Raw genomic sequence first — 20443 nt, forward strand, 5'->3', positions numbered from 1 at the left:
ACCATGTTCCACTCGGAACACCAAGTTTCCAAGTTACCGATGTTTCTGTTTAAAACTTGTTGATCTGCCGTTGAGTTTATGACTTTGAAAAGAATGCAGTCATCTGCGAACAGTTTAACTGATACGCTGGTATCTATTGCTTGAACCAAATCATTAATATAAATGTTAAATAAAACAGGACCGAGTACGGACCCCTGCGGTACTCCGGAAAGAACGTCTAAAAAACGCGAGCGCGAACCCTCAATCTCTACGTATTGTTTACGGTTTAGTAGGTAAGATGTGACCCAATTTGTTATATCTGAAGGAACGCCAATTGACTTCAGTTTATTTATTAATTTTTTATGGGGAACTTTGTCGAACGCCTTCGAGAGGTCAAAAAAGATCACGTCAACCTGGCTACCAGCATCTAGGGCCTTCGCAAATTCATTAATTGTAGTTAATAACTGCGTAGTAGTAGAAAGACCTCGTCGGGAACCGTGTTGGTGCTCAGTGAGAATATTTTGGGATTGAAGAAAGTTATTGAGGTATTTTGCGATATGTTCCAGCAGTTTACAACAATGACAGGTGAGAGAGATGGGCCGATAGTTACAAAAATTGAGACGGTTACCCTTCTTATACACAGGAGTCACACGTGCAATACGCCAATCATCAGGTATCGCACCAGACGAAACGGATTTCTCCGAAATGACTACAAGGAACCTGGCTAACAGTGTAGCATAGCGTCTGAGAAATGCGGGAGGGATATCGTCAGGGCCTGTCAATTTTTTCGGATCCAATCGCAAAAGCAATTCTGTGACACCTTCCAAAGAAATCTGAATGACACCACAATCACCATTTTCACAAACAGCCCCATTTAAAGGATCTGACGTTGAAAACACACTTTGGAAATACTCGTTAAACACCTCCGCCACTTCTCTTGGATTAGTAAGTACCCGATCACCCTTGGCGATTTGATCAAGCCTCGTGCGACCCTTATTTGATAAAAATTGCCAAAATTTAGAGGGACTTTTGGATACAAAACGATTGAGTGTCTCATTAAAGTAGTGATCCCTAGAAGCAGCTAATTTGGACTTTAATCTAGCCTGTAAATCGAAAATGTCTGCTTGAGCAGCATTGGAACGTTTCCGCAAGCGTTTTAATTTGCGCTTCACATGAATTATTTCTCTATTTATCCACGGATTCATCCTGCCAACTTTTTTCACTTTATCTGGAATAAAATGCTGGATACAGAAATGACAGTGCGCTTTGAACTTTGTCCATAATGTATTGATGTCATCACTATCATCAAACAATTAAAACAATGGCTTCCTCGAGATAATTAGTTATATTTACATCATCTGCAGATGTGTACTGCTTTATAGTAATAGGTTTGTATTGGGGTGGGTTGGATTGACGTGGGAGCAATGACGTAAAGTATACCAATTTATGATCTGAAATTCCCTCACAAATATCGGTGGTAATGTCAGTTATAGTTGAGGAGCACAAGACGAGATCTAGAATCGAAGACGTACAGCTTGTCACCCGAGTGGGAAGTAAAACGGTTTGGGTCAGATTAAAGGTCAAGAGCATGTCCAGAAAAATTTCAGAATTCGGTATGTCTGTTGGGCCGCACTTTAGCGTTTCCCAATCAATACAAGGCAGATTGAAATCCCCAACAACTAAAAGAATTTGGTTGCGATACTGATTTAGCTTGTCGTAAAGTTTTAACAAGAAATCTGGCTCAGCATTGGGTGGTCTGTACAGACCTACGACGATGATTTGGTTTCCTAAAAATTCACATCTGCAAAGCACACTTTCGTGGTCGACATCAATCTCGGGCAATTGATATGACGGCACACCACTTTTGACAAGAACCGCAGTGCCACCGCCCCTTGTTTTGCGATCCTTACGATAGCACGTATATGAAGGCGGAAACACGCAACTATTTCGATCGTCAGGGTGCAACCAAGTTTCTGAAATTACGGCTATGTGAGGGTCATAGGATAGCAGAACATGTTCAAACTGTTCTTGTTTGTTCCGCAGGCTCTGTGCATTGAGGTTTATCAAACGAAGCCGTTTGTGCGCTAAGGTTTGCTCGTCACCGTGATGTCAATCTTCTGAGCGCGCAGTGCTGCGCAACAGTTTCCTACGGTTTTGATGCTCGTCCCATACGTAGACGTCACCATTGATGTAAAGCTTATATATAAACTAAGTACGCCTTATCACCCTGACTTCTGTTGTCCTTTACTGTTTTCCAGAGCTTTTTTCGTAACTGAAGTGTTGCTTGCGAGTAGTCGTGAGATATTGATACACCCGAATCTTTTAGTATGCTACACTTCTTGAAAAGCAAAAGTTTTTCGTTGTAATTGTACAACCGCACAATGACCAGCCTTGGGCGTTGTTCATTCATTCGTCCAATTCTATGAATGCGCTCCACGGAAGTAACTGTGACCTTTAGGGTGTCTTGGAAAACTTTAGAAACAACTTTGTCTTCCAAAATTTCTCTGTTTTCGTCTGGTCCTTCCGGTATGGCGAATACGACCAAATTATTCCTTCTTGAACGATCTTCGTAATCGACAAGCTTTTTGTCTTGTACGTCCTGTCAGGGCTTTTTCTACGTGCTCTAATATTCCCTCCAGTTTCTTTGTTTTTTTTTCATACAGCCCAGCCAGTAGACTATACAAGAAAACTAACAACAAAATCAAACGTTTACATTTCCAACACCAAGCATGTTATCGAGCGATGTTTTAAAACTGCAAGGCGAGGTGATGGATGCAACTGATTGTGGGAGGTGGTTCCAATCCTTGCAAGTTTTAGGCAGGAATGAGTGGGAATATGTTGATGTCTTGAAGCGAGGAACAGCAACTTTCTGCGCATGGTCAGTACGAGTTGAAATGTATGACGGTATACATTTCAACTCTTACTATAAATGTATGACAACTATAAATGTATGACGGTAAATGTAAATGTATAAATGTATGACAACTATAAATGTATGACGGTAACAAGCTCGTGACACTTTCTGCACAATGTCTGACGTACTGGCGAATCAAATGTACAACCGCACTGTAAAAATGCCAATACCAAACAAATACAGAAAAAAAGAGATGAAAGATTTGAAGAATTATACACAGATCAACAGTTGTCCCACTGTGGATCATAGTCATGCGCTGTCAAACTGAAAAATATGCGAAATGGAATACATCTATTTACTTAGCTTGCAGAGACTAATAAAAGGCATTCGACTCTGTAGAGATACCAGCAGTATTAGAGTAGCTAGTGCATAATGCATGCATGAATACCCTAGCCAACATCTACAGAGAGTCCACAGTAGACAGACAGACAGACAGACAGACAGACAGACAATGAACTTTATTAATGTCTTGAGGGGCAACTACAAAAGTCTCTTTATGGGGGAGGAGCTGTCGCAGAGCAGAAAAATTTTATTCGTGAAGTGGATCTGGCAAGGAGACGAAATTTGAGCAATATTTACAACTTGCTTAGCAGAAGTATTTGAGACACCATGTTGATAAGAAACACGAATAAACATTCACAAGGAATATCTCCGTACTTGCGCTTTGCAAATGACATTTTGCTTTTCAGCAGTGGTGCCGTTGAACGACAATGAACTGAGGGTCCAAACTGAGAAAGTGTTCAAGTAGGGTTACAGATAAATAAGTAAAAGAGAAAGATCTAATGTTAGGAGGCCAAACAAAACAGCGAGAGTTCGCAACGGCACACTAGAATCCTTACAATATATATGTATTTAAGTCGGATATTCACAGGACACAATACTCATGAAAAGGAAATTCACCAAACAATATGGATGGGCTAAAGCTTTAATGGCAGACACTCAAATCATAAAAGGCAATTTACAACTGTCCCTAAAGCAGAAAGTGGTAAAAATAAATTAACTCGTGAGTTGACAGAAGCTTTTCACAACTATTGTATGCTGTGAGTACAAACATATGGTGCAGAAACTTGAATGATAGTAAAAAAAGAAGAAAAAAAAGTTCAGAACAGATTAAGAACTATGCAAAATAGAAACAGAAAATGGTTAGCATAACATAGAGATATTTAAAAAGCAGAGCTCGATAGAGAACAAACAGGGCTAGATGACATTACAGCTGACATTAAGAAAAAAAAAGGTGGACCTGGGCAGGTCAAGTATTGCGAGGGAGAGACAAGTGACCAGCTAGAGAGATTGTGTGGCTACAAAAATATGGGAAAAATAACTGAGAAACGCAGAAGGCTAGATAGGATTTGCATGCATAAGATCGAATAAGCTTGCACAGGGTTGGGAAAATAGTAGGTAACTGGGAGAATACCTTTGTATAGCATTGGACATAAAAAAAGGCTGATATACAAGAAGAGCATGCATTATCGAGCTGTTGCACATCGCATGTTGGTTTCAATACCAACAGCTTATTCAACTCGCATCGCAGTGCTACTGCTTACGTATTGTAGTTGTACTACCAACTGCTTTTCGACATGTTTCGAGCAACGTTGAAACATATCTGGAAGATTTACCAGAACCATGTACAGCCATGTCCCCGACTCTGTACAGTGCATCTGCAGCAAGGCTTAATCCGTGGTACCTTGCAGAAGTTGTGGGCTCCGACGTGGTGTGCCCAGGAGCACGCGTGACCTAATAGACATGCTGGGCTGCTTTGAACAAGAGTGACCACGTTGAAAGGTGTGCCTGTTTAACCGTAGATGCATGGTTCCTCAGGGTGCTTTCAGCATGTGAATTCTGAAAGATGACGCGTTTTGACTGATAGCACAAGCCTGACTAGGCACTTCTTGTTGTGCCTGGTCAAGTATGATACGGTTGGCATTGCAAAACTTCTTTAGCACCAAACACTCCAGTTCTAAACTAAAGCACATTGCATGAAGGAGGTAAAAAAATAAGCGCACCTGCCACCACACTTCGGATTTTAAAATTTTACATATTTGCTAACACTATAACTTCCTCTTGAGGGTTAGTGGCAGATTACCATTCATGATTAGAGAATGCTTGCTGAATGTGATCAACCCCATCTTTATTCTTCTAGTTCACTCTCATGGTACGGCTTCGCGGCTCCTACCTGTCTTAAGTACACATTTTCCTTTATAACTTCCAGCGTCTCTCCACCTATCGTAAAAGTGAAAGTGCTGTTTTCTGCCGAGACTGTAGCACATTACTTTAGTTTTGTGGACATTCATTTTCAGACCTACTTTTCCGCTTTCCAAGTTCAGTTCTGTAATCGTGAGCTGTAATTCATCTCCTAAGTTACTCATCGAGGCAATGTCATCAGCGAATCTCAGGTTACTAAGATACTTTCCATTAACTCTTATACCTAACTCTTCCCCAGCTAGGGTCCTGAAAACCTCCTGTAAGCACGAGATGAATAGCACTGGAGAGATTGTATCTATCTGCCTTACACTCTTCTTTATTGGAATTCTGACGCTTTCTTTATGGTGGCTGTGCATCCACTGCAGATTTCTTCCAGTATGTTTATGTAGCGTTCTTCAATGCCGTGATTCAGTAGTGCCTGCATTACTGCTGATGTCTTGATTGAGTCAAACACCTTTTCGTACTCTATGAAGGCTATGTAGAGGTGTTGAATATGTGAAGGTCTTGTTTGATATGTTTATGGCAGATGATAACGTTAACATTATGGTACATTCCACAGTGCAGTTAAGTGCGGCGTATTTCAATCGGAACATGGTAGAGGCCTTTGTCCTGCAGTGGACGTAGTCAGGCTGGTGATGATGATGATTTGAATCGGTGCATCTTTTTTTCATGATCTAGCAGTAATTTATTCTGGGCAAAAAATATCAGTTATGGTCTTGTTGCTTTTTCCCACTTCATAATGCGAATTATTTACTAAAAGACCACATCTCATACATTAATAAAAGGACCAGGGCAGTGGAGGGCCTTGACACTTTGATCATCACTGCAATTGATCACTTTGATCATGCATTGCAATTTTCAACTGCAACTCAAAGACCACTGCTTGGCAGATTTAATGCATAATAAATTCTATTGTTGTAACATTTGTCTGTGTAAACCTTTGGTTGTGAAAACATGCTCAGACGTTCGACAACAGCTGGTCCGTTAGTTTTTAAAAAGCACTCAAATGGTACTCCATGCCTACTGACTATAGCACAGCGTAATAATATTTGTTTAAAATATGTGGTTAATAGGTACAAAACAACAGCTGGGGCACTTTAAGCAAGTTATTTGCAGTTAAATAAAAGCTGGAAGCACTTGATCACAGCACTATTGGCAGTCTGTCACCATGTACAGATCTTTTGCAAAAAAAGCCTTTGCTAGTCTTTGGCAATGGAGCTTTAACGCCCTTCGCTAACACCAAGGAAAGTCAACTGTTTTTCTAGGTCTTCAGCTCTTTTGCTGGCCTCCGAACAATGTTATACAAAGCTCTATTTTCTTCTTTATATAGCTTCTTTCCTATCCTTTTATAAGAAATTACTAATACCTGAACATTAAGAGTCTAGAAATTCAAATACTTTTGAAGTCAAGATTGTCACAAATTATTCAGATTTTCTTTAGCATGTCAGGATGGTGTAATAACATGTTGAACTTCACTGTAATGAATAGAGTATTTTTGCTCTGATTTAACAGGTGCTGTTTCGATTGCTCTGCATTTGCACACATTGTCAAACACATCACAAATGATCTAATAACAAATGCCTCAACTTAGTAAACAGAAAACTTTCCGGGCGTGAGTGTGCTGGCACGCCACATGGACAAGTTAACTCGGGAAATAGCTGAAGCGTATTTTATTAGAAAACATGGTGACGGATGCGTGAGCCAACCTTCGCTAGCCTTGCATGACAAAGAGTTTGCGCTTTTAGATAAGGGTTAGCCATTTTTGTACCTTCTTTTTATCAGAACATTCCCCAGAATATGTCACGTTGCTCACGTGTGCTGTTAAAAGGTGCCTGTTGTATATATTATCATGTGTGCTGCGAATAATAAAATTCAGTTGGTAGTCAGCGCTCGTGTTGTCCTCTTTGCCTTCTGTACCTCGACTTTCGTCTGTTTCTTCTAGCACATTCGTGCTCGCGCTGCAACCCTTATTATCATGAATTCAGACCAACTAGCCCAAATCGCCATTCTTCTTCAGAAAACTTGTATATTTCAAATGTGGTGTTTTACTGTATCTCATGAAGAGGGTAACATCATTCAGTAAAAGCATTGCTGGTAGTAGTAATAGACTTTTATTCAGCCAAATTTACAGGCCGAGCATTTCGACCGCCTGTGCGATCAGTTGACGCTGTTCTTCTTCCCCTTCGCCGCCGATCCAGTCGAGCCAGGAGGTGATGGAAAGGGATGGGGGAGGGTAATAGCTGGATTGCTGAGCAGTTGGGCAGTAAAACAGGCAGTGTGACAGGTCAGCGTATGGGGAGGGACAATTAGGACAGCAGGGGTTAGACCTATATTTATAAAGAAAAAGGCGAGAGGGGGTTATCAGGCAGTTCATTTGGATGTGCCGTAGAGTTCGAGCCTCGAGCGCAGTGAGTGATGGATGAGGGGGAGGGTAAAGACGCTTGTCGAGCCGGAGCTGGAGATATACCTCCTTGATAGTGTGATGCAAGGAGATTTGCCCATCGTTATTCGCGGAGCTCTCACTGTCTTCCGAAGGTGTGGGCCAGGGAGTGAACGGTGCCCGGTGCAACATATCGCGGGCAAGCTGATGAGCTAGCTCATTGCCGTTAATACCCGAATGCCCAGGAACCCAGCGGAGGAAGACAGTGGAGGATTGAAGAGCAGAGGTTGCTCGCTTGACCTCCTGTTGAAGAGCAGGGGGCAACGTGTTGTTCTGTATGTGACAGATGGCGGCGTGAGAGTCGGAGTAAATCGTGTATCAGGGAGAGGAGGGAGGGAGAAAAATGACTGCATGGCGTAGACCATGGAAAGGATCTCGAGCGAAAGTACATTTGGCGGGTGTAAGTATGGCCCGCTAGTGTGCGTGTCAGATGCCGAAAGATGTGGATGGTAGATAACGTAGCCACACGAGCCCCGAGGAGCCATGTATGAGGCATCCGTGTAGGCAACTCCCTGTGTAGAGAGAGGAGGAGAATGATGCTGTGCTGCCGCATGACGCCGGCCGGCGTGAAGAACGGGAGACAGATTGGATGGGAGAGGAAGGATGCGAAGGTTAGAAGCAGCGGTGCTAGTGGCAGAAGGCAAGGTGGGAACGGAAACGGGAATGTGAGGGATACCGGATAAGGTTTGGATTATTGGCAGAAGCAGGGACACTACTACTCGAGAATGCATGGATCCATTCTGTATAAAATCACGAGGTTCATTAGGTATCAGTGATACTCTGTCTTTCTGGTAGGTAGAGAAGAAGTTCATAGATTGTGATTAGTTAGTATGCTCTCAATGTGAGCCTAGCTTACTCCACACATGTGTGACTATAATTTTTGATGCAGGATATAATGAATAAACTGTCAAAACTTTGAGCTCCCCTAGACCCCTTTTGTCATTATTTGGTCATTAAAAACAGCCATATCTTTGTGGCTTCTACAAGAACAAGGACCGATTAGAATAGCAAAGAGTACTTTTAGCCTGACCTTTGTGTCTTAAAAATCCGTAGTGGCAAATTTCACATAGAGGGACACCGTGTCTGGGTGATGCAGACTAGGGAAACATGAGGCTATTACAAGTTACCGATATGCAATGACAGGGAGAATGAATGCAGTGATTGTGCGAGCATTCCAAGCTAAAAAAAGGCTAAGAGTGACCAGTGCCTTCTGTCGCATAAGCCATGAAATAACAAAAGCAACCACCGTCACCTCTGCCACCATCTGGAACGTAAAAGCACTACCAAAGGCTGCATTCATTGTTCTTCCGCACAGGCTTACGACATGCAGCTCCATAAAAGTAAAGCGAGGGCACATAAATGCTTCAATGTGGTAGTGTCAGAGCGCATACTCAAATCTGTTGCAGGAAAATTATCAAAAAAATCACTGCTTTCTTACATAACCATTTTAAAAAAAAACTTAAATCGGTCTGAAGACAACATTACATTCTACAGATTTTTGCTGGTCAATGGAAATTCTTCACTAAATTAGAAACTTCATAAGATGGTTTTGCTAGATAGAGTTTTATTAGTATTATTAGTAAAAATTACACATTGGGGAGCCATGAAAATTTTATAATTGGGGTGTGTGTGCTGGAGACGATGTTTTGACAAGTGGAGTTGTCTTTTACAAGGCTCAACAAAATTTTGAGAAATTTCGCTCAATACAAGAACCATATTGCTTTATCATTGTGCCTATCCCAAGAAATGAAGTTATTTATAATATAGAGGAGCCGAGAAATGTAACTGCATGGTATTTAATATTGCACACATGCACCAACGAAGACCAAAAGCTTGTATGGTGCACTGACTACTAAGCGGGGACAAATGTGCTAATCTGATAGTGAAGTAAACATCACATCCTTTTGACATGCAGGAAAACTAGTAATAAGACCTAAAATGACATTGTACTTCTTAAAGAATGAAATGTCCTTCAAGTTTACATGTGATACTTGATTTAGCAAGACCGAACACATACATGTGCTTGAACATATTGTAACACAGGGCAGGACTACACAGACACTAGAGAAGGGACAAATCGCTCTTGTGCCCGCATAGTGGTGTGCTGTGTTGAAATATGTTAAAGTACTGTCACCAACTGGCCCAGCTTTCAGTCCTTCTGTGCACATGTGCTCATTTGCGGACGTCCCATTATTACATACCTAGCTACCCAGTATGATGCACCTTTTCTGCATAATTTTGATAAAATAGCTTTGTATATGTAGTAAACTGTTTTTCTTGCATGCTCGTCTACTGATGCAACTAGCAGCCGAGAAGCTAGAGGCCACAAGAGCGCACAGAAAGGGTTTGAGCATTCGCACTTGCGATCATACCGGTGTCACATGGGCACTTTTGATTGCAATCAGCAAGGGCGTCTGCGCCAAATCGATCCGGCGCAGCAGCGACAGACCTGTCGATCTCGATCAGAAGAATTCGAGTGACACCAGTATTAGTCACCGCTAACCGCCCAAACTAATCGGATCAAATACGGTGCAGCCGTCATCCAACTTCAATATAAAAGGGTACGACATAGCAAACAAGAACCCGTGTGACAGTGGTGTTGTCACAGAGTGTCAGACCTAAAATCTCATTCGGAAATATGTCTGCACAAACATGATCACGCCTACGCGGGTGTAATTCAACGCTACGGCTCGCATAAACCAGCCAACACTAACGTATCATCAAATGAGCAGGAAACTAAATTTGTCAAACAAACCACCACACAGCACACACAAGACAGCCAGCACTTGAGCACACGACCTCCTCTATAAACTTGAGCACACGACCTCCTCTATAGAGGAGGTCGTGCTTGAGCATATCACATCGACGCGGCATGTTGGTCATTGAACGCTACCGCTTGCTCGAAACACCCACGGCGCTCGATCTCCCCCCTTTGAAGGATCGGTCGGCCGAGAATCACAGCCACATCACCACATTCGCAAGGAATAATACCGCAATCCATACACACCGCCGTACAACACCAAAATCAACCTTGACCAAACTAGAGGAAGCGCTGACAGTCGACGTCAGCGCCTATTATAGGGATGCTCGCGCGATTTTTTTTGTAGACCATTTGAAGGTCCCCGGGTTCCCTTGTTCGATGTTGTTCACGGTTGCTGAATGTTGTCCGAAGGTCTGTTCGATTCACCTGCACCAGTCGGAACCGGTTCACGGCTGTGCACGCGAAGTTCAGAAATTGTGCAGCGCGAGTTCAGCGGTGCAGGCACGGCGCGACCCCCGAAACGAATGACGATGTGCTAACAAGGTGCAGGCCTTATTTCTGTTCGCTTAATTTACACCGTTCAGTGAACACTGAACGATGGCGAACCGCACATGTGGACAGTTCATGAGGCGCAAACATCTTGGCAAAACACACCGCGTTAGTAGAGGCGGGTACGGCGCCTACGCCTAAGTGCTGTGTCGTCGGCTCAGCTTCACGCGCGGCTGCACCAAGCCGGCATCATCAGCGTAGGAGGTGCACGAAAATCATGAACCAATGCTGCATCTCTTCTGCACCTTTTGAAACGAATGACAGGGTTAAGAGGTCGTCAATGCTGCACCTCTGAAACGAATGGCAAAGTGCAGCACCCCGTGAACTGGAAAAAGGCGTGACCGTCGGCGCGAGTACAAGCGTTCACCGCCAGGCGCCGCCTCCCAAACAGGGTTTCGCGGTTTTTCGCCGCTTTCGCTCGCTGCCCGCGCATCAGTTGCGCACGTCGGCACTCTCTAGTAAACTTTTTCTGAAATAAATGTTTTTTACCACCACCACCTCTGTTGCGCAGGTGCGGCTGCTAGTTTCGTGTCGCGATTTTTTCGACTTCAGGGTTTCTTGAGATGCTGACAATGATCGGTAGAAGCAAGGCCTACTCGATCGCTAAGCTCTTCAGCTCTCTCGAAACAAACACAAGACTTGGCGAAATCCGCAGTTGCTGACTTGGCGCTCGGTCGCGGAGCAAGTTTATACAAAACCCGATTCAAAATCATTCTACGTGCCACCATTAACCAAATCCAACTGAACCAATTTGCTTTCCCAATTCAAAATATCTCGTGAATTATTAAACCAACATTAAGAAAAAGGCGTGCTGTTTCTCTATTCAGGGTCCAACCTGCTGCCTTTTTCACCACAACTGCCTTTTTCATAGAAGGTGGTGTTTGCACATCTGTGTTTGCAGTAGAAGGAAGCGGCACGGACAAAGTACACGACGGTTGCGAACTTGAAGCACCGCCAGGTAGGGGCACTGATGTTGAACTCTCAGCATGAGCAACATTTGATGCTGCACTAGCCGCAGCGATTCCGGTCTTCAGTATTTTTTCTAGACCCGAAAGTGCAGCATGAACATCCAGCGTGTCATTTGTGCCTGATGACATCCTCAATGTTCCAAACAATGACTCTATTGGGTCACTGTTGAACCGGCGTGTAAGAACAAAGAAGAAGCTCTCATCTGTGAGCAGGTGTCTTATACATGCCACTGTGGAGTAAGTGGTGACGAGAACAGCCTCGTACGTCGCCTTCGTAAGAAATTCTCGCGGATGGTTGCACCTCTTCTTCAGCCCATCTAAATACAATGGAAAGGTGACTTCAAGCCATTCAAGCCTAAGATCTTCAACGTCGTCATAGTGTCGAGCATCAGCGAAATTCTGATATATGTGCTGCACAGTATTGCTTGTGTCGTGCAGTACAAACCAGCGGTAAAAATTCTTCATGAAGGTAATGGTTGGGCCTGCATGGGAAATGATTTGGAGCATGTATGCCCAGCTTGACCTTTCAAGTACTCTAAAGCAGCCGTCACGCTTGGGGAGAGGAGCTGAACAGCTCTTCCAACGTTCATTTTTTCTATATTATTAGGGAAAACAAGCTTCCGGCTTAAATATCGGACAGGTTTTACAGTTAAACCTTTCTACATCTCGTACAGGTCCTTGATGAAGGAAGCAGAAATTTCATTTTGGCCCAATATCATGCGACAACAGTTGTGACGGGACGTTCTTTAACACATTACACGGGTCGAAACTCATGAAAAGGAGTCTGTCTGGGTTAAAGGGGTGTTCAGTCTTGCAGGTTACCAATCCATTCTCGAGAAGTTTGATGGCATTCACATTAACTTTGTGCTTGTCGGTCACTGGCCGCACAATCTTAAATCCACATGCTTCCACTTTCTTCATTACAAAAACAATCAATTTATGAAGTTGGTCGCCGGTAAGTCCCTTCGTAAACTAGTAAGCCACTGGTATTCGGAATGCTGTGCTCACGCCACTAATCACGAAACAAAGAAGTGAATTGGCTAAAACAGGGCTGCTGCTGTTTTGTTCTAGATCAACATCTATGTGCCCAACAAAGCAATCCCTTTGCTTGCGGTACTGTAACTTTTCTTTCATCCTCATTTCGTCAACGATGAGAGAGCAGACCCTTGGCTGAGGCTTGTCCTAGTTTTAGCTTCTGTAGCTAATTTGGTTTCAACCAGTTTGCTGAAGCCTGTCTCACCGCTGGTAGTGCCAATGTAATTCGTCAGGGTTGTTCGACTTGGCAGTTTAAGAGCGTTTCACGTCGCATGTGCTCGTATGCTTTTGTTGACAAATGTCGAAGGACCACGCGCCGACGAGTTGTCTCTTCAGACCAGGTTGGCCTTTTTTTCTTAAAATTTGTGGTTTGGCCTAGCAAAAACAATGCTGCAGGCTGTTGTTCTGTGGCCCTTTGTCTGATATACGAGATATCTGACGCCAAAAAATCTTCTTGCAGCTTTCTTAGCTCCAATTTGTACTTTTCCACAGTCCGTTGCAACCTAAGTGCTTGGTTCCTCAGGTCATTTTCTTTTCCATTTGGCTTTTTCTGTGGTCAGCAAACTTGACACTTGCCTGCTGTCGACCTGAATACCTCGGTTACATGCACGGGGCTTGAGTGCACCTTCCTTATCATGCGTAACTTCATTGCGCTGATCGGTTTGGCTGATACTATCGTCCATGAGCTCTGGTTCCTTCCATTCAGGTTCTGGTGGTGTGGGTGCTGCAAGTGGCAACAGCCCAGTAGCGCCGCTTGTCGCATGACCGCTCCCCACTCTCAACGGAGCACAAGCTCGCTTTTCAATGCTTGCTGTGCTTCGTTCAGCGCTTTCTTTCGGCTGCAAGTGTTTGGGGTGATCTTCAAAAACTGAAGGCACTGCACCTTTCTTCAACCATCGTCTCTTTCCTTTAAGAAAGTCTTCGACGCGAAAATGACGGCTACATACCTTCGTGTAACACGACGTTGCATTTGGCGACACTGCTGGCGCTGCGATCGTTCAGCGACCATGGGAATGATGGGTAGTACACATATTTGCCTAGTCCTCGTACTTGCGGGCGGCGAATCGTACTTGCGGCTTCGTTTATTACTGGTTACGGTTTTGTTTTAAAAGAAAAAAAAACAAACCCTTTTGAACTTATAGACTTGATTCAAAATAGTAAGCTTAAAAGAATAAGGTTGTGAAGCGCAAACGGTGAACATTTGCTAATTTATGTTTTTGTGAAAAAACAGCTCCAAGCCACACGAACACACACGGAGCCAGAAGCAGGCCAGAAGTACGAACATTAGACAAATGTGTGTACTAACTTGCAACCTAGGAGGATATATATAAAAAAATTGCTGGAGTGGAGGGAGCGCTCTTCAAGTGAAGCCAGCGCCGCCATGTTGTGGTGGGCAGAAAGCTCGGCTCGGCTGGCTCGGTGGCGGCCAGCGCTGCCAGTTCACCTGCAGCGACGGTGGATTGCGGTTCGTGCGCCTGTCTTTCCTTGACAAGTGTGTCTCTGCAGTGCATTCGAATGCGTGCGGCTCGATTCAAGCGAGCATGGTACAATCCTGCGTAGCGTATGGGTGCACAAATCGCGCGATTCCTGCTTCCAAGATCACATTTCACAGGTGCGTACTGAAAGCACGTAGTGCTTACGCGGTCTAATACGGCTGACTCGTGTTTTTCATTGGTAGGCTTAAGGAATTAATATTTGGAAATTATTGGCAGGTTTGCAAAAGATGCTGAGACACGGAACCTATGGGAGCGAGCTGTGCGTCGTGAACACTGGAAACCGACAGATAAAGATCGCCTTTGCTCTGCGCACTTTGATCCGGCGTGTTTTGACCGGACCGGACAAACAACAAGGTTGAAAGCGGGAAGTGTGCCGACTTCGTTCGCTGCTTTTCCTGCCCACCTCCAGGCACCGGTAAGCATCGGAACTTCGCAGATATAGTGCTCTGACATCAAGGAGGTTGGAATGACGTAGACATATCTCTTCTGTCGTGTTTTGTCGACGTGACTGCATTGCTGCCTGTTTCCTCGCGAGCTTTTCGTCCCGTTCGCTCGTTTACAATATCGCTCAACACACGATTAGCGCATGATCATTGTCGAATGTTCCCGAACATGCTTTCGTGAATACATATATTCATGTTATGAGCAATAATTGAAGTATATATATCATTCTAAAAGTAGTTAATTTCCACTATGTGCTTATTTCAGGTGAAAAGGAAGCGGCCAGCACCAAAACCTCGAGGATGCAGTCCTGCTCAGCAGCAAGAGGCCTTAAATACTGAAGATCATGTCACTGTATCACCATCAAAGCAGTGGTACAAGACGAAGTTGCAGGAAACAGAAGACGAAAGATTGCACTTGAAGAAAAAAATTAAAACGTTGCAGCAGAGCAAACGAAGGCTGACACAAAAGAAAATCACCGCTGAAGAAATTATTAGAGGCATCGAAGAACAAAAGCTTTTGTCAGAAGAGGGCTCCAAGATGTTCGATGCAGCATTTTCTCCTGACATACAACAGCTGCTTCACCGGGCACGGACAGAAAGTGGAGGTAAATACCCTCCAGAGCTGCGAACGTTTGCACTAACTTTACATTTCTACTCACCAGCAGCCTACGAATTTGTGCGATCAAAGTTTAATGACGCCCTCCCTTCGCAGCGCACAATCAGAGAATGGTATAGGTCTGTTGATGGCCAACCAGGCTTTACAGGTGAAGCATTTTCTTTCTTGGAGAAGTTGGTTCAAGGTCGCTCTGAAACTCTTTACTGCGCTCTGATTGTCGATGATATGTCGATTAGGAAACATGTTGAACTTGTCGGAGACAGGGTAGTTGGCTACGTTGATTTTGGAGCATCTCTTGATGATGACAGCCTTCCTGAAGCCACAAATGTTTGTGTTTATATTGTTGTTGGCATAAACATGAGGCTGAAAATTCCAGTCGGCTACTTTCTTATCCACTCGCTCACTGGTTCTGAGAGGGCTGAACTAACAAAACAATGCATTGAACGACTGGAATCTGTGAAAGTTCAAGTTGTCAGTCTAACATTTGATGGTGCGTCATCAAATTTCACTATGGCAAAATGCCTTGGTGCAGAACTGAAGCCTGATCCTGTCGAGTTCTCCACATCCTTTAAAAACCCAGTTGATGAGTCAAGGGATGTGCATATCCTGCTTGACCCATGCCACATGATTAAGTTGATTAGAAATTCACTGGCAACAATGTGTTACATCACTGATGTTGATGGAAACCACATAAAATGGGCTTACATAAAGGCACTGGAGGCTTTACAGCGCGAGGAAGGGCTCCGCCTTGGCAATAAGCTAACTAAGGTGCATATGCAGTGGGAGAAGCAAAAGATGAAGGTACGGCTCGCAGTTCAGGCACTCAGCGCTTCAGTCGCAGACGCTCTTGAATTTTGCGAGCAAACGCTGAAGCTGCCACAGTTTAGAGGTACTAGTGCCACGGCAAAATTTGTGAGGGTATTTGATCATCTCTTCGATTTGCTAAACTCCAGAAATGCGTTTGCAAAATCATACAAAGCCCCCCTTCGAAAGCAAAATGAGCCTTGTTGGAAACCATTTTTTGCCGACGCTCGAGAGTACATATGTGCTTTAAAAGACCCATTCGGTCGACCACTTTTGCAGGGAACAAAGAGGACAGGATTTGTGGGTTTTCTTGTGTGTATACAGAGCACAGAAAGTATCTTCAAGGAACTCGTTCATGAAGGTCAACTTAACTATCTGCTCACGCACAAGATGAGTCAAGATCACGCAGAAACTTTCTTTGGCTGTGTGCGAGGACGTGGGGGGTTCAACAACAACCCTACAGCTGCCCAATTCATGGCAGCTTACAAGCGTCTATTGGTCCAGACAGAAGTGAGATCGTCCACCTCAGGCAACTGTTCGCAAGATATTGTTTCTATTCTGGGTGCATCTGCCTCTGCCACTACATTTTGTGCAACCACTGAGGTCACATCGCGAAGGTGTGCCATCCTACAACCAGAGGACCACGATTACACAGACCGAATTGACTATCCAGAGAGCCTCTCCACATTCGTTTGCTCTGTCGTGCCTTACATTGCAGGCTTTGTCGCTCGCAAAATCGCTACTACAAACACCTGTGAGTTGTGCATAGAAGCTCTTCATGGAGCGGATACATCTCTATTGGTGAGACAAAAAAATCGAGGTGGACTCTTTTACCCTTCCGAAGACGTTGTGTCACTGTGCGAAACAGCGGAAAAGGGGCTGCGTCGACTGCAGGCTTCCACTCAATGCCTTAAGAACATACATGCCAATACCAAACAACTAGTCCTGGAGATTTTGAGTCAATCACTGGAAAAGAGGTGGTTTTCACAATTGGAACAACATCTTTTTGACGTCGACGTGTTGGACAACCATATTTACAACTTGAGCAAGCAAGTATTGGAGCTGTACATCAAGATCAGGCTGCACCACATGACAAAGGAACGAAGCCGGGAACTCGTGAAAGACAAAGTTAGGTCTTTGCTTTCAAGACTCGTCATTTTTAGGAATCAGTGAAACAACTTTGCCATAACGTTCATGTTGGCTAAAGGCTGAGAAAGCTGTACAAATAAAATTTTAACACATGAAAAACGAACCGTTCTGTAGTCTCTTTAAATACTGCCAGTGTATCGGCGACTATGTGAGCACGTTTTTACTTCTCTAGCAGCAATCATTTGCGAAAAAAAAACGGCCGCGGAAGTGCACTATATGCTACGCGGCCGCCTTCCTGCCCACCACAAGATGGCCGCCGCCGGCTTCACTGTGCTCTATGGGTAAGTATAGGCGGCTTCCACTCCAGCAATTTTTTTATATATATCCTCCTAGCTTGCAACTCCCATAGACACTAGCGCCAGAGTTCCCTCTAGTAAGTATTGTGGGAAACTCTATGGCTACCACTAGAGGTGTGCGCCGAGGCGATTTTGACCGGCGGCGGCGTGGGGGTCGTCCAGAGTCGGCGGCGGCGTTGTCGGCGCACGCCGGTTTTTTCATCGGCGGCGGCGTGCGGCCAATTTTCGTCGGCGGCGGCGGCGCAGAAACCGAAACTGAAAATTCAAAAGGCTCTTCCGCCACAGGTTACTGAATTAGTTGAAATTCAGGAATTTTAATCCAAATAGCATAAATGACACTACACAGATGTGTCGACATCCCGATGAATGCAAAGCGTTTTGTAAAATAGTTTTTATTTCGCTTTCATGAAAAAATAACGCGTATTTCAATCTATGTCCATGTTCTACGGTAAATGTGCAGCACTTTGCTTTTTTTTAAATTTAAGATGCATCAGTTTGTTGTTGTTGTTGTTGGCAACGTCATACTTCATGAAACCTTTTTTCATTGAACAATGAGCAAGCAGTGACGCACGTCACTCATTTCGCTTTTTCCGGATATGATCTTACTTTTACATTGTACGCTGCACAAAAGAAGAAGCACCTCTGCTTCGAGTTTTCTTATTACGATTGCATGAAACCGCTTTTTTGAGTATCTGTCATGCTTTGAATGTAACTTTCCTTCAAACGAATCAAAATACCTACTTTTCACAATGTGAGAATCTTTTATGCAGCGGTATAGTATGCGGAAGGAGACAAATCTGCGCATTTATTCAACTAGTTCTCAGTGCGGTGTTCAATAAATAAAGTGTAGACATGGGCGTGGGCGAGGAGGGTGGTGCAAAAAGGACACTTGAACGCTTCAAGCTCCACCAGCACTTGCTACCCACTCTAGTGACACCAACACGACCTACTCCATCAGTCGTGATGCAAGTTGAAAGAAGGCTTTGCATCCCCCCAAGACAAAAACCTGTCGATGGTCATATGTGCAAATGAGAGCAAATGCAATATTTGCTCAGATAGACAGCCCATACTGGTCACGAGCTGGGCGTCCGTTGACCACGCCTGCAGAGAACGTTGACTCCCCGACCCCTTTGTGTTTGGTTAGGGCAGGGGGACACCCCTTCCAAGTGGGCCCCATTAAAATCTCTTTTTAAAAACGTCACAAATAAGAATGCTTGATAAGTATGTCTAAAACATTAAACTTTTCAATGCTTTTTTGTAGCGTGTTCACGTGCTCAATACCCATAAGATGTGTAAGAAATCGAAATAGCAACTGCCACTCTCGACTTGTTCCGAAAAAGACACAATAGAACAATGCAATTACGAGTGCTGGGAACCTTTGTTCTTTTGTATATTTGATTTCTAGGCATGATTTGAATTCTTATATAAACAAAAATAAAACCTGCAACATATTAAAAAAAGGCTGCTATTGCAAGATGTGTGTTGCAAGACGTGAGTTTTCTAGACTTAAGGCTCTGCAAGGCACATCTGGTGTCACAAACTTGTAAGTGTCCCCCCCTTTTCCCCGCGACATCTCCTGATTCTACCCCCCCCCCCCCTCTAATAAAAAGGCACCAATGTAGGCATCCGTAGGCCTCCGTGATTGCCTACTGGCGCTCGGCGGGCCATTCCGGTGGCTAGATCCAACAGTGGCGATTTCGACTTGCTTTATGGAGGTGCTGAAGGATCAAGAAAAGGCCGATATTTGTAAATTTCTTGAGAGTTCAGTGATAGTTTCTTCATGAATACCATGGATTATTGGACCTCACTTTGTGTATAATGCTCCAATGAAAAAAAAATGGTTTCATCCTGTGTCACTGCAGTCAGAAGCCATCACATGTGCAGGCATCATTAAGCTTCTATATGACATTGCTAAGGTTCAGTACATTTGTACAAATAATTCTCGTTAATTGAACATTTTGAGTACAATCCTTGCTTGGGTTAGTATGTGTGAAACATAAATTTGAGATTTAAAATTATCATTGTGGGTTTTTGCAGCAAAGACACATTGATTAAAACTGATGACTCCGGAGCTACGGCAGAGGTAACATTCATTCTGTTTTTTTTCGGTTACGGTAACGGTAATGCGTTACCTTTTTTATGTATCTATATAACGTGGAGCTGTGAAACGTTCCCCTTTTTCTTATTTGAGTAACTAGTGAGGTATTTAGTTACTTTTTACTGTAACGGATACATCACTAAATAGACTTACAGGAGTGATGTCGGCCCACACCGTTAGTTGTTGCGGTCTACAGGCTGGCTGTAAACATTACATGGAGATATATTCCTTTCATCCAGAAGGGTTGCTCCACCATTGAGGATCTAGACCTTTGAGGAATACACAACAGTTTCTTAATGATATGCATATCATCCCACCGAAGCGTGCACTTCGTTTCGCTAAAGTTTACAGTCAACGTCAGTGCGGTCGTCACGCGGTATGTTTTAGGTAGAAACTTAGCCCTCTCAAAATACCCAAAGACGTCGATCCACCGTGCAACGCGGGGCCACCCGATGACGGTTCTGTATGAAAATGGCATCCACAGTGAAACATGTTGCATCTGCTGAAATCTTATGACAACATTATTATACTGCCACGCTCGCTTGTATTTTTATGTCACAGTCTTGCGCAAAGGCACTGCCGTAGTGGTTCAGTAGCTAAGATACTCGGCTGCTGACCCGCAGGTCGCGGGATCAAGTCCCACCTGCGGCTGCTTTATTTTCGATGGAGGCGAAAATGCTGTAGGCCTATGTG

At 44.0% G+C, this 20443-nt stretch overlaps 1 long non-coding RNA gene across 1 annotated transcript; it reads left to right on the forward strand.

The window, feature by feature from the left end:
* The first annotated feature begins 14166 nt into the window (after positions 1 to 14166).
* Positions 14167 to 17459, forward strand: LOC142784500 (uncharacterized). The gene is made up of 2 exons (XR_012888654.1): positions 14167 to 14759; positions 15053 to 17459. It is a non-coding gene; the product is annotated as an uncharacterized LOC142784500 (long non-coding RNA).
* Positions 17460 to 20443: the final 2984 nt, after the last annotated feature.

Source organism: Rhipicephalus microplus, unplaced genomic scaffold (genome assembly GCF_043290135.1).
Source record: "Rhipicephalus microplus isolate Deutch F79 unplaced genomic scaffold, USDA_Rmic scaffold_14, whole genome shotgun sequence".
NCBI classification, from domain to species: domain Eukaryota; kingdom Metazoa; phylum Arthropoda; class Arachnida; order Ixodida; family Ixodidae; genus Rhipicephalus; species Rhipicephalus microplus.